Below are 24,587 nucleotides of genomic sequence, written 5' to 3' on the forward strand. Positions count from 1 at the left end.
CCTTATGAAAGCATTGGAACTAGCAACAGGGAAAAGGGCCACCATATTAACTGATAGCCACTATGCATTTGCCACTGTTCATATGCTCGGGACTATTTACCAACAATGCGGGCTATTAACCTCTGCCGGGAAAAAAATAAAAAATAAAGATGAGATCCTCCACCTTGGCTCAGCAGTGAAGGGCACTAAGGAACTAGCTATAGTGGACTGTCCCGGGCACCAGAAGAGAAACAACCCTGTGGCAGTTGGAAACAGAAGGGCAGATGAGGAAGCTTAATTGGCAGCCCTAAACGGAGTGACTCTGTTAACTTTTTCCACACCGGGGGGAACAAAAATCAGGAGACTTGGCCGCCCCGGAACATTCAGGCAACTTATCATCTGAGGAGACAGATACAGAAATCTGGGACCCTACAGAGCCAAGTTTACAATTTCAAAAAGCCCACCTTTATGTCAAAGACGTACACCAGCTCAACCACTTAGGCTCAAAGAAGTTATAGGCACTCTTAAAGGACCGAAGAAAGGACTTATTATTGACTGACTCAAAGAGGAAAAAAATAGCTGAGCAGGTGACTAGAGCTTTTCAAGTCTTCCAATTAGTTAATACTTTCCCATCCAAGATTCCTGCAGGGAAGCGCATACGAGGAACCAGACCAGGACAATTCTGGGAAGTGGACTTTTCTGAAATTAAGCCAGCAAGGTATGGACTTAAATATCTCCTAGTCTTTGTAGATACTTTTTCAGGATGGGTCGAAGCCTTCCCCATGAAGAAAGAAACAGCTCAGATGGTGGTCAAAAAGATCCTAGAAGACAGTTTTCCAAGGTTCGGCCTGCCTAAGGTAATAGGGTCTGATAACGGACCGGCATCCGTGGCCCAGGTAAGTCAGGGATTTTCCAGGACCCTGGGGATTAATTGGAAGTTATATTGTGCTTATAGACCCCAGAGCTCAGGACAGGTAGAAACGATGAATAGAACCATCAAAGAAACTTAACAAAATTAATCTTGGAGACCGGCATAAAAAATTGGACTATGCTCCTACCTCATGTACTTTTTCGTGCAAGAAATACCCCTCTGCCCCTTTGTGTAACCTCACCCCTTATGAAATTCTCTACGGTGCCCCTCCTCCATTAAGGGACCTAACCCCAACTCTGAGATTAATGATTCCTTTCACACCCCCTTGCTAGACAGACTTAAAGCCCTTGAACAAACCCAGCACCCAGCGATACCTGTGGAAACAGTTGGCCACTGCTTATCATCCTGGAGACGAGGGAACTACACATCGATATCAAGTGGGAGACTTCGTCTACATGAGACAGTATCGGGTGTCATCCCTGGAACCCTGCTGGAAAGGACCATACCAGGTGCTGCTTATAACACCTACAGTGGTGAAAGTGGATGGAATCACTTCCTGGATCCATGCCACCCATCTCAAGCCTGCTCCCTGTCCAGCCTCCGGCTGGAAACTGGAACAGACTGGTAACCCTCTCAAGTTGCATGTCTGTGGTGTGGGTAGGGCTATGGATTCTTCCCCTGACCACCAGCAGTCCTAATCCCCATCAGCCTGTTCAGCAACAATGGCAAGTTATAAATCCTACTGGGCAAGTAGTGTGGTCTATTTCACATACAGCCCCCTTATGGACTTGGTGGCCATCTCTCCACCCGGACATTTGTCAGCTTGCCATAGGCCTCTCTGACTGGGATCTCCCTGACATAGTGGACCCCACACAGATCCCACTAAAGCCCAAACCAGGGCAACATAGACCAACTTACCCCATGAATTATTGATGTCATCTCCCCAGCTCAGGTGTAAACTAGCCAGTCTTGTTTATTAAGTGTGCCCAGCTGATTTCTGAAGTCGCAAACAGGCCCAAACCTGTGGAGGACCCAGTGACTTTTATTGTAGATCTTGGGGTTGTGAACACACGGGAGCTACATTGTGAAATCCAAACTCCCCAGACAGTATGATTCGGTAGGATGAAATGACATCTGGATTGATCCCAATAAATGTGCCACTATCCAAGTGGTGTCAAAAACTTGCTGTGGAAAAAATAGTCTATGTTACCCCCTCAATATAACTTTCACTTCCAAAGGCAGGGGCTACCTCAGAACAACATGGCCTATGGGAAATACTTGGGGAATGTGATTCTATATTAATGGCCCTGGTTATGACTTTGGTCTCTGGTTCACCATCCGGCTTAAAAAGGAAGAAAATCCCACAGCAATAGGGCCCAATCCCCTCAAGTCAGGAATTAAGCCTCCTAAACCTCCCATGCCTAGATCTACCAAAACCCCTCTACCATCTCATACTTCGCAGTTTCCGTCTTTGCCTACTTCCCCAGTCCAGAGTACAGCTGACTCCTCCCCCTGGGAACTAATTAAAGGAACCTTTATGGTACTGAACTCCACACAGTCAGAACTCCTTGCATTTCAGCCCAGGTATTTGACAGCTCTGTACATTATTGTGTAATGGTGCAGATACCCCCCAGGGTGCTCTATCATGATCCAGAATCCTTTGAAGGTCTACTAGGTGGACAAACAACCCGATTTTGCCGGGAGCCAGTGTCCCTTACTCTAGCCATCCTATTGGGGCTAGGAGCTGCTGCAGGAGTGGGTACAGGAACAGCTGATATGATCCATGGGTCACAACAAATGGCCTGATTAGAAACAGCAATAAATCAAGACTTGAAGACGTTAGAGACCTCCATCACAGTTTTGCAGGAATCCTTAACCTCTCTCTCTAAAGTTGTTTTACAGAACAGGTGAGGATTAGACCTCCATTTAATAAGGGAGGGGGGCCTCTGTGCTGTACTGAGAGAAAAATGCTGTTTTTATGCTGACCATACTGGAGTTGTAAAATAATCCATGAGTAAATTGAGAAAATGCCTTGAAGAGCACCAGAGAGAAAGGGAGATTCAACAAGTGTGGTTTGAGTCATGGTTTACCTTGTCCCCCTGGTTAACTACACTCCTATCAGCCTTAGCTGGACCCGTGATCATGCTTATGGTGTTGATAACTGTGGGACCTTGTTTGCTTAACCTCATAGTTTTCTTTCTCCAGGCTCAGATTGGGCAGGTAAAACTCATGGTAATCAGACAGAAATACACTTCACTGGCAGAAATAGAATGTGAGACCCCACAAAAATTATGATTCATTACTTTTAAAATTAAAAGTAGGCAGAAAAAGGAGAAATGAAAGAATTAAAGAAATTAAAATTGAAACGTAAAGAAACAGGTTTTGTAAAGTTTACAAGCTGTGCTCAGAACCTGAAATTCCTGTGTCAGTGAAGAGAATTCCCGGAACTGCCCATTAGATGTGTTGAAATCTTTCCTGACCACCTAGTTACTTAACAACCCCTTCCCAGAAACCGTGCATCTCAGCACGTATACATCTCAGGGCTTCAACCAATCAGTTTAAATGTATACCCCTTCTCAGGGCTGACCAATCACCCCCTGCCCGAACTGTTCCCGCCAATGAATGTGCTAATCATGTTTTAGAGTTGTTATTTGATTTTCCCACAGTATATGATATTTGCTAAAGGAGGCTATGATGTATATAAAGTCCCTGCACTCTCTAAAGATTGTATATAATCTCTTCTCAAGTTGTTCTCGGGGCTCTTTGTTCTTTCCTCCTCTGAAGTGAGCTTTGAGCCCCAGCATGCTGGACCCCCAATAAACCATTTGCTGTGGCATGAGACAATAGGTGCTTGGGTTTTCTCATGTCTCCAAATCACATAAAGAATCTATACCTGACAGTCAGTAAGCCTCAAATTGGAGACGCAGTGCAGTATTAGCGGCAGGGCTATTTGATCACTCCTGATTCAAAGGAAGGGTGTTCAGGCCACCCAATGCCCTTCTGGACTTCAAATATTACCTAGATTTCTGTTTTCATACTTATATTTCACCAGTATATTCTTGTAAATATCGCAGGTTCCCAATACCATAATTCATCCTGCAGAATGATTCCTAAACCAAATCGAACCTGTTATTACCCTTAACCATGCAATATTTCCTCAATATAACTTAACAGAAGAACAAGGATATTGTTGGTCTTACAATACAGGAATGTAGGGGATCTTCCTCCTGCTGAGAACCTCAGAGTTCCGTGCAGAAATGATCCCTGAAGAAGATGTAGACACCTATGAAAGACCTGAGAGAGCAAAAGTCAACTTCCATGTAAAACAACCTTGTCAAAATGAAGGGATGTGTCTGAAAGCCTCTCTCTTCTTAATGTAGATTAAATCGACCAAACCAGGCCTGTGTGGAGAGCTGTTCCCGGGTGCCTATGGTTGATATACCATTCTATCTTGTGAAAGTGTCACAGGAAGTATGGGCAGCCTCCATCTCATGGGACCCTTGGAAGCAACTGTTAGGAAAAAGTGGTTGCCAACCCAGTGACCTCATTCAGTTTGTGAAGGAAGTGACCTATCACACTTCCTTGGTGATGGAACTCTCTGAACTCGGGATCCAGGAAGCCAGGCACCCAGAGCCAGTCCCAGTCCCAGTCCCAGTGGTCTCATTTGTTTGGATTTACCAAGGACAGAGTCAGTCTTTCTTAGTACCTACTGAAGTGAGAATGGCCAAATGCCAGGAGAGCTCTGAAGAGGGGCCTTTTCTAAGAAAGCAGGTAGTGGCTCAACCATGGCTCCTGACAACTTCACAGAGTTGGCAAAGAAGTCCAGGTCTGAGATAGGACAGGCCATTTTGGTGGAATATAGTGTGGCCCACCAGTCAGAGGACACTCAGGATACTCACAGACATACTTGTGGGAAGGAGATTCCGTTGTGGGTGTCTGTGTGAGTTTGTGGTTTTGTCTCATGTTCTGAGAATAGGTAGGAAAGGCGGTTTGTTTGTTTAGACTGGAATGTTTCTAGAAAGTCGTTTGACAACGCGAGTGTTTCTATGTCTGTGTATCCCACTGAATCCGTTTTTGTAGACATTTGAAAAGAGAATTCATCAATGGTTGTGTCCTGTCTAGTAGAAAGCTTCCCAGCATTCATCTTGCCAAACTAAAGAATAAAGAGCTGCTTGCCTTATGGATGGGCAACACCTATTATCTTCTTAAGTTCCTCTTTTCTTCCTGAATACTGGCCACTCTCCAGAATAGCCTCATGGTATTATTTCCAAGATATGTACCACCTCCAAGCTCTGTGACATGATCATGTACTGGATAGCTGAAGGGAATGAGAGCATCTCAGAAAACTCAGATATCAGTGCGACCAGTAAAGTCTCAGTGGAGAAATACTACTTTGGACTTTTGCTTACCTATTGTTCTGTTGTCTTGAATGTCAGGAACGTGTTTGCCTCAGGCCACCCCTGTGTGAAACCTGAATAAATCAGTTTTCAAATGGAAAAGGATGGGCGTGACCTGTGGCTCTTTGCTTAATTGCTTTGGAATGGATGTGGCTGAATCAGCCTCTTTGCCCTCCGTGAGGCAGTGGCTTAGATTCTCAGCACCTGATGGATCTAAAGAAAGTTTCCAAGTGTGCATCCAAAACCAAAATGGCCAAAAGAGCAGTCATTGTGGATGAAGTCTCTCGCCTTCCTCTGTAAGCTTCCTGACCTCCATCAAGTGAGAATAGGGATCCGTTGGGTCAAACCAGTTCTTCAAAGCTCTGCAGAGGCTAGCCAATAGGTGCTTGGGTTTTCTCAGGACACCAATTCACATAAAGAATCTATACCAGTCAGTTGGCCTCAAACTGGAGAAGCAGAGCAGTATTAAAGAAGGGCTATTTGATCACTCTTGGTTCACAGGAATGGTGTCTAGTCCACTCTGACTTTAGGCAAATGAGGGGCAAGGGAGCTTATTTTGGACACTGTCTTGGCCTGCGCCCGTCATGGAAACCTCTAGCTAGAGGTTATTCAGAGTGTCTTTGTTGAAGAAGATGAGGGCCATGTGGGAGTTTTTTGGTTTTAATTGTGGTCAATTGTTGGTGGTTAGAAGAGAATCCTGGGTCCACCTGGGCTGGAATTCTGGTGCGATTCCCCTTAAAGACTGAGTTCTGGAACTGACCTCAGAGAAGTATTGCCATTAATTGTGTTGGGATTTTAGGCGGCCATGCATGAGAGTCGCCATTGGAAACTGAGATCTAAGCCTGGGGTGGCTATTCACCAAGCACTGTCAATCTCAGCCAGGACATCACATGATTTTATTGGCAGCCATTGTTGACAGTCAAAACACACATGGACCTCACATTGTAGACCTCAATGGGCCTGGCTTCATGTGGCCTTTTGGCCACTCTTTGGGAAGACTTGCCTCTGAAAATTCTCCAGCGTTTTCCTTGAAATGTTCTTCCTAAAAATTTAATGGTTCCTGAATGAATTGAAACCCACAGTTTCTCCAACTTCATCCTTGAAAAATGTCTAGATAAATACCATGAAAATTTTGAAATTTCCACGACCAGGTGGCACTGGAGAACCTTTGGATGTCCTGTTGCTGATCAAGAGTGTACCAGACAGTGCCTTCCTTGACTGGGTTTCATGAAAATGGTGTAGAACAGAGCTGCCAGTATGGTGGAGCCTGCTGAGTAGTGGGCCCAGAGCTGTGGTGTGCAGTTGTGTGATAAAACATCTGTGGTGGGGTCATGTGGATATTACTTTGGCTTCCAAATGCTTGTGACTGACATGGTGCAGCCAGCATACCTTTGTATATTAAGCCATCTTGTTAGATGGAGAGTTTTCAGGGCAATGTTCAGAATCAAGTTGCTACGGTCAAGGGGGCAAGCAATGTGGCGTAGAAGCCTGGTTGGTGCATTCTCCTGCAGACCCTTACACACCACACCTGACAGAACTCCCTCCAGCACTGTGTCACAGTGGAACTCCTTGTATTTTGTGAAGCAAATACCAAACTCCCAGTGCAGCAACAAGAAACACAACAAAATTGGAGAATGACCAAATGGCTTCACAGTCTACACGGAAAGATTCTTAGACCCCAGTGGCCACAGTAAACCCACAAAGAGAGAATTCAGTACTGCTACCTCATGTTCATTGGAAAATAAGAAACCATGTCCTCCAGGTAACAGATGCATACACAGCTTTGATGGTCTCACTACAAAGGAAGCTAAAGCTCCTGAAAACAACATATATTTCAAGTGTACAACCTCAAAGACAGTTTCCCAGATGTCTTGAGGCCTGCACACTTCCATGTTTGTGGAGTTTTTACAGTCTCCATTACTTTTGGAAACTCCTCTACCACCTCCAGTGTTGTGAACTCCAGAGCATTTTCCATTCCAGATATGTATTCCTAGATTTTCTCACTCTTCTCCTCTAATTGTATCTTACTTGGGGCTAAGGCAATGTCAAGGCATTGTTCTGGATGAGAGTGGGAAGATTTTTTGTAGCACATATTTGCATACACATTGGATTCATTTTCCAATTATTCATTCAAAATACTGAATCCCTCATAGTAACCCACTCCCTACTAGACTCTGACTACAAATCCTATTATGATGGATAAAAATAGACCAAACCAAATTGAAATACAAGTAGTTCAGAGGATGCAAGGTTAACATTTGGACGTTCCTTTTGCATTATATATGGTAGGAGTTTTAAATATAGTCATTTTTTTGTTGAAACACTTCTCCATGTGTTTTTAAAGTTAACAAATATGTGAATTCATGTCTCCATTTCTCTGTAGCCTATTCAGCACATATATTTTTATATGCACATATAGAATCCTACCTGGTACCACATGTACATTCTTGTGAGGTGGCTCACTTGGCAGATACAAACTGTGAGAAGAGATCACTCCTGTTAAACACTGTTGAAACTGAAAATTCAACCTATGAGTGAGTATCCTAGCTGAACAACATTATACATAAATTCATGTTCAGTAAAATGAATATTTTTAGTTCTGTGGATGATATATATTTCATGGTGAATTTCATTTGGCTTGTATATTAATACTTTTTAATTTCTGTGTGTGTATTTTAATATATATATATATATATATATATATATATATATATATATATATATATATATATATACACACACTCTCCAGAGTTTTCAAAATATGAAATAAATGTATCTTATTATGTACTCCCTAAATTCATTAATATTTAAATGCGTATTTATAATCAACTTTTCATAAGATTATTCTAAGACATATTCATCCTCCTGAAATACGTATTTGTTTCCTAGTACTGAAAACTAAGTTAAGTGAATTGTGCATAAATATCCTAATATTTTTACACTAATTGACCCAGGTTAATATAAATGCAAGTAGATTTCTATAGGACATGATGTGTATTTTGACGTTCATTTTTTTTCAACACTTGTACATTACTATTTCCTCAGTTTATGCACATCATAACATATATATTTCATCCACAAGTTCACAAATTTAAAGGCTTTTGTTTCACTTTCAATCACTTCCTGCTTCAGAACACATGTATTCCTCCAGGTTACATGACTGGTCTTTTCATGAGACTTCTTTCCAAACACATTATTTTCGATTTCCAAAATTACTTTTGAAGCAAAACTCACACATTCTTCATGATAAACCATAACCCTAATATTACCATTAGATGTATAACTGGTTTGAATGAATGGATATATATCAATATAAGGTTTCCTGTATATTTTCAGATATCAATTTGAACCATTATTTAAGTTAGAACCAGTTATATTATTTATTCACAGTATGGTCTATTCATGCATTATTTCTATATTCATAGACACAGTGTACACCTATTTGTATTCAAAATACTAATTTACACGTCTTCAAAATACTGTTCCTAGAAATGGTGAAAGAAATACTCATGTCACCTGATCTACATATACATTTTATCACAGTAATATTCTGGAAACAAAAAGCAAATGTCACACTTATGATTGTACTAAAGCCTAAATGGAAATTGAACATGGATTACTAAAATCATCCATGTCCAGTTTGCCTATTGCTCTCAAATGTGGATTCTATTGGTGACTACATATTTGTTTCTTCCTAAGATTATATATTCAACCTCAAACCTGTTGAAAATGTCTAATCCTATTACTCACCTTATACTTTGCCTGATTTCCTAATGTCTCTATTGATATATATTTTCCCCAGTTCATCATTGTGACTGCCTCTTAACATGTGCTGACATTTACATTCACTCTCTACATGAAACCCTATTGCTAAAGACCATTTTGTCCAAATCCTATACTCACTCATCTTTCTAAAACTACCGTCTATCTTTCTAATCCTACCGACTATCCCTTTTTGACTGCATGTTCTCTTCGACATTCAATCATCCAAGGTACAATATCCTATACCATTGTATATTGATTTATCTGAGACATCTGTGCAGAAATTAATTCAAAGCTAAGTATCCCAGTCAAGGGCCCAATGCCCTTCTGGGCATCAAATCTTACCTAGATTTCTGTTTTCATACCTATATTTCAACTGTATATTTTGTAAATATCACAATTTCCCATAACCATTATTCATCCTGCAGAATTATTCCTAACCCAATCGAACATGTTGTTAACCCTAACCATACACTGTTCCCTCAATCTAACTTTACAGAAGATCAGGGAGAGAGTTGGTCTTCCAATACTGGATTGTAGGGTATCTTCCACCTGATGAGAACCTCAAAGGTCCATGCAGAAATGATACATGGAGAAGAAGGCAGCTATGAAGGACCTGAGAGAGCAAAAGTCATTTTCAATGTTAAACAACCGGGTCAGGATGAAGAGATGTATCTGAATCAGCCTTTCTCTTCTTAATATAGAGAAGATGGACCAAACCAGGCCTGTGAGAAGAGCTGTTCCCGGGTGCCTATTGTTGATATACCATTCTAACTTGTGAAACTGTCACAGAAAGTAGGGGCAGTCTCCATCTCCTGGGACCCTTAGAAGCAAATATCAGTACACACTTCCTTGGTGATGGAACACTCTGAACTTGGGATCCAGGAAGCCAGGCACCCAGAGTAAGTCCCAGTCCCAGTCCCAGTGGTCTCAATTGTTTGGATTTACCAAGGACAGAGTCAGTCTTTGTTGGTACCTACTGAAGTGATAATGGCCAAATGCCAGGAGACCTCTGAAGAGGAGCCTTTGCTGAGAAAGCAGGAAGTGGCTCAACCATGGCTCCTGACAACTTCACAGAGTTGGCGAAGGAGACCAGATCTGAGACAGAACAGGCCATTTTGGGGGAACATAGTATGGACCACCAGTCAGAGGACACTCAAGATATTCACCAACATACTTGGGGGAAGGAGGTGCCGTTGTGGGTGTTGGTGTGAGTTTGTGGTTTTGTCTCTTTTCTGAGAATAGGTAGGAAAGACTGTTTGTTTGTTTGGACTGGAATGTTTCTAGAAAGTCGTTTGACAAGACGAGTGTTTCTATGTCTGTGCATTCCACTGTATCTGTGGTTGTAGACATTTGAAAAGCGAATGCATCAATGGTTGTGTCCTGTCTAGTAGAAAGCTTCCCAACATTCATACTGCACAATTTAAGAATGGAGAGAGGCTTGCCTTATGGATGGGCAACACCTACTATCTTCCTAAGTTCTTGTTTTCTTCCTGAATACTGGCCACTCTCCAGAATAGCCTCATGGTTTGGTTTCCAAGATATGTACCACCTCCAAGCTCTGTGACATGGCCATGTACTGGATAGCTGAAGAGAATAGAAGCATCTCAGAAAACTCACATATCAGTGTGACCATTAAAGTCTCAGTGGAAAAACACTGCACTGGGCCTTTTGCTTACCTATTGTTCTGTTTTCCTAAATGTCAGGAAGATCTTTGCCTCAGGAAACCCCTTTGTGAAGCCAGAAAAAAAGAGTTTTCAAATGGAAATGAATGGGCATCACCTGTGGCTCTTTGCTTAATTGCTTTGGAAAGAGATGTGGCTGAATCAGCCTCTTTGCCCTGTGTGAGGCAGTGGCTTAGATTCTCAGCACCTGATGGATCTAAAGAAAGTTTCCAAGTGTGCATGCAAAACGAAAATGGCCAAAAGAGCAGTCATTGTGGATGAAGTCTCTCGCCTTCCTCTGTAGGCTTCCTGACCTCCATCACGTGAGAATAGGGATCCTTTGTGTCAAATCAGTTCTTCAAAGCCCTACAGAGGCTAGCACATAAGGGCTTGTGTTTTCTCATGACACCAATTCACATAAAGAATATATACCAGACAGTCAGTAGGCCTCAAATTAGAGAAGCAGAGCAGTATTAAGAGCAGGACTATTTGGTCACTATTGGTTCACAGGAAGGGAGTCCAGGCCACCCTGACTTTAGGCAAATGAGGGGCAAGGGAGTTCATTTGGAAAACTGTCTTGGGCTGTGCCCCTCATGGAAACCTCCAGCCAGAGGTTATGAAGAGTGTCTATGTGGAAGAAGATGAGGGCCATTTGGGAGTGTTTTGGTTTTAATTGTGGTCATTTGTTTGGTGGTTGGAAGAGATGCCTAGGTCCACCTGGGCTTGAACTCTGGTGTGATTCCCCTTACAGATTGAGTTCAGGAACTGGCCTCAGAGAAGTATTGCCATGAATTGTGTTGGGATTTTAGGAGACCACGCATGAGAGTTGCCTTTGGAAACTGAGATCAATGCCCAGGGTGGCTTTCCACAGAGCATTGTCAATCTCTGCCAGGGCATCACATTATTTTATACTGAAAGACTTGGCAGCCATCGTTGACAGTCAAAACACACATGGGCCTCACATTGTAGACCTCAATGGGCCTGGCTTCATGTGTCTTTTTGGCCACTCTTTGGGAAGCCTTGCCTCTGAGAATTCTCCAGATTTTCCTTGAAATGTGCTTCCTCAAACATTAATGGTTCCTGAATGAATTGAAACCCACAATTTCTCCAACTTCATCCTTGAAAAATGGCTAGATAAATACCATGAAATTTTTGAAATTTTCATGACCAGGTGGCACTGGAGAACCTTTCAATATCCTCTTGCTGATGAAGTGTGTACCAGACAGTGCCTTGATTGACTAGGTTTCATGAAAATGATGTAGAACAGAGATACCAGTATGTTGGAGCCTGCTGAGTAGTGGGCCCAGAGCTGTGGTGTGCAGGTGTGTGATAAAACATCTGTGGTCGGGCCATGTGTATCTGCCATTGACTTCCAAATGGCTTGTGGCTGACATTGTGCAGCCAGGAATCACTTATATGTCTGATAACTCTCCATATAAGGCATCTTGTTATATGGAGATGTTTCAGGACAATGTTCAGAATCAGGTGCAATGGTCAAGGGGACAAGCTATGTGGGATAGAAGCCTGGTTGATGCATTCTCCTGCAGACCCTGACCCATCTCATGTGAAAGAACTCCCTCCAGCACTGTGTCCCAGCTGAATTCCTTGTATTTTGTGAAGCAAATAACAAAGTCCCAGTGCAGCAGCAAGAAACACCACGAAAAGTGGAGGATGACCAATTTGCTTCACAGTCCACACGGGGAGTCACTTAGCCTTCAGTGGCGACAGTTTACCTACAAAGAGTGAATTCAGCACTGCTGCCTCATGTCCTTTGAAAAACAAGAAACCATGTCCTCCAGGTCACATAGATGCAGATCCAGCTTTGATGGTCTCATTAGAAAGAAAGCTAAAGCTCCTGACAACAACATATATGTCAAGTGCCCATCGTCAGAGGCAGTTTCTAAGGAAGTCTTCAGGCTGGCAGAGCTCCATGTTTGATAGCATTTACCTATTAGACCAGGATGCAAGAAATGACCACTGACTCCAATTAAAATCAAGTTAAAGCAAGCTTATATTTTCCACTGCCCAGGAGGCCTCTCCCTCCCAAAACAGTGGGAACAAGACAGCCACCCAAATTTCCTACAGCCCAGGTTTATAACCCAGAATTTTACACTACAGGGGGGTTAAAATATCAGAACTCTGACAAGCATCAAACTAATCGTAGTTTATATATATATATATATATATATATATATATATATATATATATATATATATATATATATATATATTTGCTGGCCCCAACATCAGAATTTATGAAGACCATTAGAGCCTCAGAGAGGGTCATTGTCTGGCCAGGGAAGGCCAGTATTTATGAGGTGTCAATAAAGTTTCATAGAGGGCTGTTCCTGGTCAAATAGCCAGGCATGGGTGAGTTTAAGGCCACGGGCAGGCATTGCAAGCAGGTTCAGAATTTGGTGTAATTTATACTTAAGCCAAAATTTTCTTTTCATGGCTTTGTGGCAAGATGGATCCCAATTTTAATAAAAGATCAGGTTGGGTCTATCATTCCCCCCTTTTCTAATGTGTCCCTTTCAAATCTTTGATAGGGTAGGGGAAGAACACTGAGGGAATTTTAATACCTCACGTAACAGTCTCCATATTTTTTGAACTCACACAAAACCAGTCTCCCTGATTTTACCTGACTTAATTAATTACTTAAAATGAAAGTCTATTTATTTTTGGCTCCATTGTTGTAAGAAGAGTGGCGTCACTCATTTTGGCTTCTTCTGAGCTGAGAGAGGGTGACATGAGGGGGCACAGCATGAGGGACATGAGTTGCCTTTTAGAAGTCAGTTCGGTTTGAAGTCTGGTTGTGGTAAAACAGTTTGTAAAGTCATCTGGGGATGGGTTCTTCTATGAGAGAAACAAAAACCATGAGTACTGAATAAATGTTGCAGCAGCTGAAACAAGTCACTGTATAGATGTACCCTCATCTGTCTTCAATATCCCCAGTTATCAGGACTTTCAACTTAATATTTAACTTTTAGTGTCACAGTTGTCCCACCCCATAAGATACAGTTTAATAATTTAATGTCATCTGATCTTGCAAATTCCTTTTACTAGTATGACCTCTGTGTGTAATAGAGAAACCTTTAATTCTGTTAGTCAGGGCTGGATAATCATACTAGCAAACACCAAGCCTACCTATGTAGGTTAGGAATATCTGTAGGCCTTAAACAAAAAACTTCTGCCTCTGGTAGCTCCTCTTGATAGTCTCTTTTTATTCTCATCAGGCATTCCTCTCTGAGAATCCTTCTTTGTAGCCTCCAGTCTTACTTATTTTGGGAGGCTACCATAAAGTGTATACGTGAAAATATTTTCATTACTATTATTATTTAAAATGCCCAGGAATGGCTGTATTTTGGGTTTATCTGTCTTTGCTAAGAGTTTAAGATGAAGCAGTAAAACTGACTTTTGTTTCTATCTATTGTTAACAGTCAGCTGAGATTTTATGGGAGTCATTTCTGGGGAAACTTGAGAGCAGCTTCTCAGTTCTGCTAGTGCCATTTGCACTAGGTGATTCCAGGTCTTTCTTGACCATGTGGCTTCTCTCAGAAGCATCAGGAATATCTCCCTTCTCTGATGACTCTCTTCTTCGTAGAAAATGCACTGATTGGCTTTCTGTTCTCCAGTGGCCTCATTAATCTTCCTGATCAGGAGTTTATGTGGCTGAGAGTCTCAAAGTTCTTTAGAGAAGTCTCCTGTTCCCTGGATACAAACTGACTCAGAGGGCAAGAGCCAAAATTTGTTTTATTGTCCCTTTTCATTTAAATTAAATTTTAAATCCTAATCTTAAACATCCAGCAAATAAATTTTAACAGCCTTATATTAAGAGTACTGTGCTTTAATGTCTAGAATTTAAAATTATTTATCTTTTTATTATTTGGGATCTGTATTTTTCTGTCTTGTAGGTGATGCCTTATTATCTTAAATTAACCAATGTTGTGTTCAAAAGCAACTCTTTTGTAAAACACTAACAGGGAATCTTTAGTTAACTTATAAGGAAATTACAAAATAAAATTAACAAGAGTAAAAATACTTAGTTCGTGTAATAGCTACCCTGAATTTTTGGCTGAGTTATAAATTATATCCCCTTTTTGAGATCCTAGTAATCTTGACAGAAAAAAAAAAACTTCTGAACATAACTTTAAATTAAATAACATCTGACCTACTGCTTTCGTAGTTATTCTCACATGTTGTAAGATGAGACACAGAGCCTTATCTCAGGTAAGGCAGGGCTCTATATAAATCTTAAGTCTTTTAGTTCTAAAGCTGATCTTTTTTTTTTTAAATATCATCTTAAACAGTTTACATAAATTGTTTGAGGTCACATGAACATTAGCTAACACCATATGATATCACATTTAAAACATGAATTAAAGAAAGGCTGAAAGTTTTTAACCTTTACATAGATTAGGCACTCATTAACTTAAAAATATATTTAAATTTTTCCCCAATGTAAAAAGTAACATAAAACTTTACATATCTTATTGATAACAAGTAAATAAATCCCCAATATATATATTTTTTTTACCATACAACTTCAGAACACCAGCTTGATGTAATGCTCTTTTAAAGTTTCTACCTTACAGACTTGTATACCTGGAAGATATGAGCACATTAATAGCATCACAATGACATTGATGTTTTTACATTAACCAAATTTAGCTTTTAAAGAAATTCCAGTACAGTGCTCTAAAATAACAGTTCTTATTTAATCAGTTGTTTAATTTTTATGGTTGCTTGCTCTAGAAAAATAAAAATAAACACAATGTTATGGGTAAACTTTTGTTTTCAGAAATTTGTGTCGCTTTATCACATGACTGATTTTTACAATCTTATACAGACTTTAGAACAAACTTATACAGACCTTACTAAATCAATCAGATATCTAACAAAAGTACTCATGAATGAGTAACCCCATATCAAATTTACTTCACTTATTTATCAAAATATTAGAGAAATGTATTGAATAGTGGAAACCATTTTTTTGTTAAAGGAAAAGTCCTAGAACCAAGGCATATTAGACATTTTATAGACATTAATATTTTATTAGATTTTTGAGCAGCTAGAAAAACTTGTAAGCTTAAATTTAAAGACATTTATTGTTACTTGTTTATCCAAATTTAAAGTGAACCATTTAACTCACGTGAATTAAAGATCTTCGAATCCACTTTTTAAAATTTGTTTTTATGAGTGCTTTTTTTTAATGATCGCTCCTTATATATGTTAATTTGTATATCATATATATGATATACGAACATATGGATATATGGACATACAACACATAACAAAAGTGTGCACAAATAATAATAGTAAGGCCTTGTAGCTTTTCACAGGTGAAATCTCCATTGCAATGTTTCAGAACTCCACTGTTGGTCAAAGATAGAACTGATGAGAAAAATATTAACCTAGTTCTCTAGGATCAAAATAATGAGCTCAAAAAAAATACAGAATCTAAGGAAAAAAATGAGAGTCCTAGAAAAAATGACTGGACAGTAATTAGTAAATACCATACGATTTACCTTTTTTTTCCCACTTAGACATCAGATCAGTCTCCTACTGAACTTGCAGGCTTCTTTCATTTACATTTCAACATAAGTCCTGGCTGAGTTCTGGAAGGAGCTGGACAAAACTGCTATTCTGAGCGGACACCTCAGGCCTAAGGCACTTTAACCATAATTTTCAGGTGAGGATGTTGAAAATTATGATACAATTTTAAGATACAATTCAAAATTTTATACCTTAACATCTTGTTTTGTCAACAGATACCATACTATGATTTACTATCCTTGTCCAAATTAATGCACTGACACACTGTGACATTTTCCAAGGCTACCCAATTAAAAATTGGTGAAAAAAAAGACTAAATGTTTGGGAAGTTACTTGCCAACTTGGAAGTAGAATTCTTTAGTTTTCCATTTTAAGTATTTAAGTTCTCTGGCATGAATTATCTGAAATCATAAACTAAAAAATTACCTAAACCCGACTTTTAACTGCAAGATTGAGCAATGCTACAAAAACCCATCCAAATACCATATTGTTACAGTAAAACATCATCATTTAGACACACATTCAGCTAAGATCATTCCCAAGAAACAATTTATAATATCAACACATTATTGCACATATCTTAAATGGCCAGAAACAAAGACAAAAGACAGACAGAAAGGAGCTCCAGACTATGGCTGACAGGACAGAAGCCTTTAAAACAGCAGATAAGAGAAAAATCTCCTACACCAGTGGCATGATAGATGTCCCCACAAGGGCATCAGATGTTTTCACAGAGGGGCAACCTGAAATGTAATATCAAAGGTCTCCATGGTGACTTTTCTGCATTTAGTGTCTCCTTTTTCTTTTTCTCTTTTTTAAGAAAACAGAGGTGGCATAATACTTACTGTGCAGGGAAGGAAGGAGGGAATTTACTGAAGCAACAGGACTTCGGCAGCTGCTGGGAGTCCCTCAGTCCCGTCTTTTACTTACAGGATTAGCTCCTCTGGTTTGGTTCCACCCCAAGCATGCTGAATCTCCTAACATTTCAGTAGTCAGCTCTCAAAAATTCCGGGGTCGGGGGGGTATCAAAATTCGTAACTTAAATTTCGGTTCTGGACCTTGAAGCCAATTAATACCAATTTAATATAAGGACAGGGTTTGAGAAAAAGTAAAAGGGAGGTTTACTGCTTTGCTAACAAAGGATAAAAACAGGGGACTCTGTCCAAAGTTGTGACTCTCTTGATCTGGAGGGACAAGGGGTTTTAAAGGAGCTTCACTTGTTAACCTGGGAGATACTCAGTTATTAGGTCTCCAGCAGACATTGCCCTCTGCAGTGGGTGTGCTCCACACAGCCAGCTAGGGGCTTCTCTCATCCTGCTTAACAAAGGGGGGTATAGTGCATCACATTTCTTTAAAACACAGTCCAAAGGGGTGACAGGCTTACATGCTTTATTACCCATTTTCACGTCCAATATCCTTAAGTTTTTACCACAGAAATCACACAACAAAACGTACAAATCAAACAAATAAAAAACATTTAGAACACAGAACAAAACACAAAAAAAACCAGAAACTCGGCAAATAAACAGAAAACCAGAGGAGCAATGCAGCGTCTTGCTAAAGCTCCGGGGTAGGAGCTCCTGCGTGCCAGTCGGCACCTCTCTACACTTTCAGAGGTATTCCCTACAGAAAAGAACAGAGGAAAGAAGGATTCCTATTACTGTCCCGGACAGGAGTATATGTGAGCCTTCCCAGGCCACCTCTCTGTCATCAGAAGAGTACTCCCTTAACCGGATATCAGATGTTATAAAGGCGCCTCTTACCTATGAAGGCCTCCTCCACCAGGTGCTTGATAATAGTTTTAGTGCGATGGTTCACTGCAGTGATCCACGGACTGAAGTCTCATTCCAAGGCCTTGGAACTTGGCTCTCCAGCCTGGAGTCCTGGAGGATAGGCCAGCTTCAGAATTTCCAGCAGTCTGGCTTTGTGATCTGGTCGGGTCATGTTGCTGGGGAACTCCAAAATGTTAGTCCAGGACACAAGAAAAGACCACTGACTCCAATTAAAATCAAATTAAGGCAAGCTTAATATTTCAACCAGCCAGGCTGCCTCTCCCTCTCAAAATGGCGGGAACAAGACAGCAACCCCACCTTTCCTACAGCCCAGCTTTATAGCCCAGAAAGTTACACAAAAGGGGGGTTACAGAAAACAGAACTTTGACAAGCATCACACTAATTGTAGTTTACATTTGTTTTTTCTGGCCCCAGCATCAGAAATTATGAGGACCATTAGAGCCTCAGAGAGGGTCATTGTCTGGCCAGGGAAGGCGAATATTTATGAGGTGTCATTAAAGTTTCAGAGAGGGCTGTTATCTGGTCAGAGAGCCAGGCATGGGTGAGTTCAAAACATGGTCAGGCATTCTAAGCAGGTTCAGAATTTGCAGTAATTTATAGTAAAGCAAAAATTATCTTTTCATGGCTTTGTGGCAAGATGGCTCACAATTTTAATGAAAGATCATGTTGGGTGATCAACCCTGTCCCCTACGTTTGGAAAATCCTCTACCACCTCCAAGGTTGTGAACTCCTGAGCATTTTCCATTCCAGATATGTATTCACAGAATTTCTAATTCTTCTTCTCTAATTGCGTCTTACTCGGGGCGAAGTTAATGTCAAGCCATTGTTCTGGATGAGAGTGGGAAGAATATTGTGCAGCACATAATTGCATACACATTGGATTCACTTTCCAATTTTCCAATTGAAATACTGAATTCCTGACAATAACCCATACCCTTCTAGACGCTAATTACAAATACTAATATGATGGAGAAAAATAACCCAAACGGAATTGAAATACAAGCAGTTCAGAGGAGGCATGGTGTATATTGGACTTGCCTTTTGCAAGATAAAAGGTAGGTGTTATAAATCTAGTCATTTTTTAATTGAAATAGTTTTATATGTGTATTAAAGTTAACAAATATGTGAATTCCTATCTCCCTTTCGCTGTAACCTATTCAGCACATTAATTTTTATATACACATATAGAATCCTACCTGATATCACACGTACATTTTTGTGAGGTGCCTGACATTGCAGATACAAATTGTGAGAAGAGATTACTCCACCTAAATGCTGTTGGAACTGAAAATTCAAGCTAATGGTGAGCTTCCTAGTTGAATAACATTATACATAAATCCATGTTCAGTAAAATGAATATTTTTGGATCTGTGGATGATATATATTTCATGGTGAAATTCGATTGGCATATTTAATTCTACTTTTGAATGTCTTTGTTTGTGTGTGTGTTTGTGTGTGTGTGTGTGTGTATATATATATATATATATATATATATATATATATACACAATAAATCTCCAGATTTTTCAAAATATGAAATATATGTGTCTTATATACACTCCCTAAATTCATTCATGTTCATGTATGTGGATTAATAATCAACTTTTCACAAGATTATTCTCAGAAATATTCATCCACCTGAAATACATATTTGTTTCCTAGTACTGAAAACTAACTTCAGTGAAAGGTGCAAACAAATCCTAGTATTTCTACATTAACTGACCTAGTTTAACATCAATGGTAGTAGATTCCTATGGGACATGATGTGTATTTTGACATTAATTATTATTCAACACTGGTACATTACTATTTCTTCAGTTTATGCACATCATAGGATATATATTTCATCCACTACTTAGCAAATTTATAGGCATTTGTTTCACTTTCAATCACTTCTTGCTCCAGAACACATGTATTTCCCTATGTTTCTTGACTGGTCTTTTCATGAGACTTTATTCAAATATATTATTTTCAATTTCCATGATCAATTTTTAAGCAAAACTCACACATCCTTCATGATAAAACATAACCCTAAGATGGCCATTAGATATATAACTGGTTGGAATGATTGATTGTGCATCATTATAACATTTCTTGTATATTTTCAGATATCCATTCAATCCATTATTTAAAGTGGATCCAGTTATATTATTTATTCCCAGTATGGTCTATTCATGCGTTATTGCTATATTCATAGACAGAGGGTATACCTATTTGTACCCCAATACAAATTTATATGTCTTCAAAATATTGCTCCTGGAAATGGTGTTAGAAATACTCATGTCACGTGATATACATATACATTTTATCACAGAAATATTCTGGACACAAAAAGCAAAGGTCACACTTTCAATTGTACCAAAGCCTAAATGGAAAGTGAGCATGGATTACTAAAAACATCTATGTCCAGGTTGCCTAATGCTCTCAAATGTCAATCCTATTGGTGACTACATATTTGTTTCTTCCTAAGATTATATATTCAACCTCAAGCCTGTTGAAAATGTCTAATCCTATCACTCACTTTGTACTTTGCTTGATTTCCTAATGTCATTATTGATATCTGCTTTCCCTCATATTTTCCCCAGTTCATCATTGTGACTGACTCTTCACATGTGCTGACATTAACACTCACTCTCTAACCGAAACCCTATTGCTAAAGAACTTTTTGTCCAAATCCTATACTCACTCTTCATTCTAAACCTAACGACTACCTTCCTCATCGTACTGAATATCGCTTTTTGACTGGATGTTCTCTTCAACATTCAATCATCCAAGGTACAAGGTCCTATGCCATTGTATATTGATTTATCTGAGACAACTGTGCAGCACATAACTCAAAGCTAAGTATACCACTTAAGGGTCCAATTCCCTTCTGGGCTTCAAATCTTTCCTAATTTTCTGCTTTCATACTTATATTTCACCTATATACTCTTGTAAATATCGAAGGTTGCCAATACCATTATTCATCTCGCAAAATAATTCGTAACCCAAATCAAACATGTTATTAACCCTAAACATACAGTGTTCCGTCAATATAACTTACAGAAGAGCAGGGACAGAGTTGGTCTTACAATATAGGAATGTAGGTGATCTTCCACCTTCTGAGAACCTCAAAGATCCATGGAGAAATGATCCTTGGAGAAGATTTATGCAGCTATGTAGGACCTGAGAGAGCAATAGAAATCTTCCATGGCAAACAACCTGGTCAGGATGAATTGATGGGTCTAAGTCAGCCTCTCTTTTCTTATTGTAAAGAAGTTGGAAGAAACCAGGCCTGTGTGGAGAGCTGTACCTGGGTGCCTAAGGTTGATATTCCATTCTACCTTCTGAATGTGTCAGAGGATGTTGGGGCAGTCTCCATCTCATGGGACCCTTGGAAGCAACTGTTAGGACAAAGTGGTTTTCAAGGCAGTGACCTCATTCAGTTCCTGAAGGAAGTGACCTCTCCTCACTTCCTTGGTGATTGAATTCTCTGAACTTGGGATCCAGGAAGCCAGGCACCCAGAGCCAGTCCCAGTCCTAGTCGCATTGGGCTAACTTGTTTGCTTTTTCCAAGGACAGAGTCAGTGTTTCTTGGTACCTACTGATGTGAGGATGGCCAATTGCCAGCAGAGCTCTGAAGAGGCACCTTCCCTGAGAAAGCAGGTAGTGGCTCACCGCTGTCTCCTGACAACTTCACATAGTTGGCCAAGGAGACCAGATCTGAGAGAGGACAGGCCATTTCGGGGGAACATAATATGGCCCACCAGTCAGAAGACACTCTGGATAGTCACAGACCTACTTGGGGTAAGGAGGTGGCTTTGCCGTTGTGGGTGTGAGTTTGTGGTTTTTTTCTCATGTTCTGAGAATATGTAGGAAAGGCGTTTTTTCTGGTGTGGAGTGGACTGTTTCTAGTAAGTCCTTTGACATTGTGAGGGTTTCTATGTCTGTGTATCCCACTGTATCCGTGGTTGTAGACATTAGAAAAGAGAATGCATCAATGGATTTGTTTTCTCTAGTAGAAAGCTTCCCCACATTAATACTGCCCAATAGATTAATGGACTTCACTTTGCCTTATGGATGGGCAACACCTACTGTCTTCTTAAGTTACTGTTTTCTTCGTGAATTCTGGCCACTCTACAGAATACGCTCATGGTTTTGTGTCCCAGATATGTAACACCACAAGGCTCTGTGACATGGCCATGTACTGGATAGCTGAAGAGATTGAGAGCATCTCAGAAAACTCAGATATCAGTGTGACCAGTAAAGTCTCAGTGAAGAAACCCTTCTTGGGCCATTTGCTTACTTGTGTTTCAATTACCCTGAATGTCAGGAAGGTCTTTGCCTCATGCCAACCCTTTGTGAAGCCTGAAGAAAACTGTTTTCATATGGAAATGAATGGGCTTCACCTGTGGCTCTTTGCTTAATTGCTTTGGAATGGGATGTGTCTGAATCAGTCTCTGGTCCTTGTGTGAGGCTGTGACTTAGATTCTCAGCACCCAATGGATCTAAAGAAAAATCTCATGTGCTTCCCAAACCGAAATGGCCAAAAGAGAAGTCATTGTGGATTAATTTTTTTGCCTTCTTGTTTTAGGTTCCTGACCTCCATTAAGTGAGAATAGGGATTCTTTGGATTAAATGAGTTCTTAAAATCCCTGCAGAGGCTTGCCCATATGTGCTTGGATTTTCTCATGACTCCAAATCACATAAAGAATCTATACCTCACAGCCAGTAGGCCTCAAATTGGAGAAGCGGACCACTTTAACAGCAGGAATATTTGATCACTCCAGGTTCACAGGGGGAGTGTCCAGGCCACCATGATTTTAGGCAAATGAGGGGCAAGTGAGCTTATTTTGGACAGTTTCTTAGGCTGTGCCCCTCATAGAAATCTCCAGCCAGAGGTTATGATGAGTGTCTATATGGAAGAAGATGAGGGCCCTGTGAGAGTGTTTTGATTTTAATTGTGGTCATTTTTGTGGTGGTTGGAAGGAATGACTGGTTCCACCTGGGCTTGAACTCTGGCGTGATTCCCCTTAGAGACTGAGTTCTGGAACTGAACTCAGAGAAGTATTGCCATGAATTGTGTTGGGATTTTAGAAGGCCATGCATGAGACTCACCCATGGAAACTGAGATCTAGGCCCAGGGTGTCTTTCCACAAAACAATGGGAACCTCAGCCAGGATATCACATGATTTTATTCTGAAAGATTGGCAGGTATAGTTGAGAGTCAAAACACACATGGACCTCACATTGTAGGCCTCAATTTGCCTGGCTTCATGTGACCTTTTGGCAACTCTTTGAGAAGCCTTGCCTGTGAGTGTTCTCCAGAGCTTTCATTGAAATGAGCTTTCTCAACACTTAATGGTTCCTGAATGATTTGAAACCCACAGTGCCTCCAACTTAATCTCTGAAAAATGGCTAGATAAATACCATGAAATTTTTGAAATTTCCATGACCAGGTGGCACTGGAGAATCTTTGGAAGTCCTGTGGTTGATCATGTGTATACCAGAGAATACCTTGTTTTACTGGGTTTTATGAAAATGGTGTAGAACAGAGATGCCAGTAATTTGTATCCTGCTGAGTAGTGGGCCTAGAGCAGTGGTGGGCAGGTGTGTGATAAAACACCATGGTGGGGCCATGTGGATCGGCCATTGGCTTCCAAATGGATTATGACTGACATAGTGCAGAAATCAGACACTTATATGTAAAGGCATTTTTTATATGGAGAGGTTTCAGGGCAATGTTCAGAATCAGTTTACTATGGTTATTGGGGCAAGCTGTGTGGGATAGAAGCCTGGTTGGTGCATTCTCCTGCACACCCTGACCCACCACACGTGACAGGACTCCCTTCAGCACTGTATCCTAGTAGAACTCCTTGTATTTGGTGAAGCAAATACCAAATTCCCAGTGCAGCAGCAAGAAACACCACGAAAAGTGGAGGATGACCAAATGTCTTCACAGTCCACATGAGGAGACACTTAGCCTCCAGTGGCGACAGTTTACATACAAAGAGAGAATTCAGCACTGCTGCCTCATGGTCATTGGAATATAAGAAACCATGTCTTCCAGGTCACATAGATGCAGACCCATTTTGATGGTCTCACTACAAAGGAAGTTAAAGCTCATGACAACAACATATATTTCAAGTGCCCAACCTCAGAGGCAGTTTTCCAAGAAGTCTTAGGCCAGCAGCGCTCCATGTTTGTGGAGTGTTTACACTGTTCTTTACTTTTGGAAACTCCTCTACCACCACCAAGGTTGTGAACTCCCAAGCATATTCCACTCCAGATATGTATTCACAGATTTTCACACTTTTCTACTCTAATTGTGTCTTACTTGGGCCAAGGTAATATCAAGGCATTGTTCTGAATGTGAGTGGGAAGATTTTTGTGTAGCACATATTTACATACACATTCGATTCATTTTTCAATTTTCTATTTGAAATACTGAAGCCCTGAAACTAACACATACCCTACTATACTCTGACTAATAATTCTAATATGATGGTGAAAAATAACCCAAACAGAATAGAAATACAAGCAGTTCAGAGGAGGCATGGTGTATTGTTACAATTGCCTTTTGCATT

The sequence above is a fragment of the Callospermophilus lateralis genome, unplaced genomic scaffold (genome assembly GCF_048772815.1).
Source record: "Callospermophilus lateralis isolate mCalLat2 unplaced genomic scaffold, mCalLat2.hap1 Scaffold_72, whole genome shotgun sequence".
NCBI lineage: Eukaryota > Metazoa > Chordata > Mammalia > Rodentia > Sciuridae > Callospermophilus > Callospermophilus lateralis.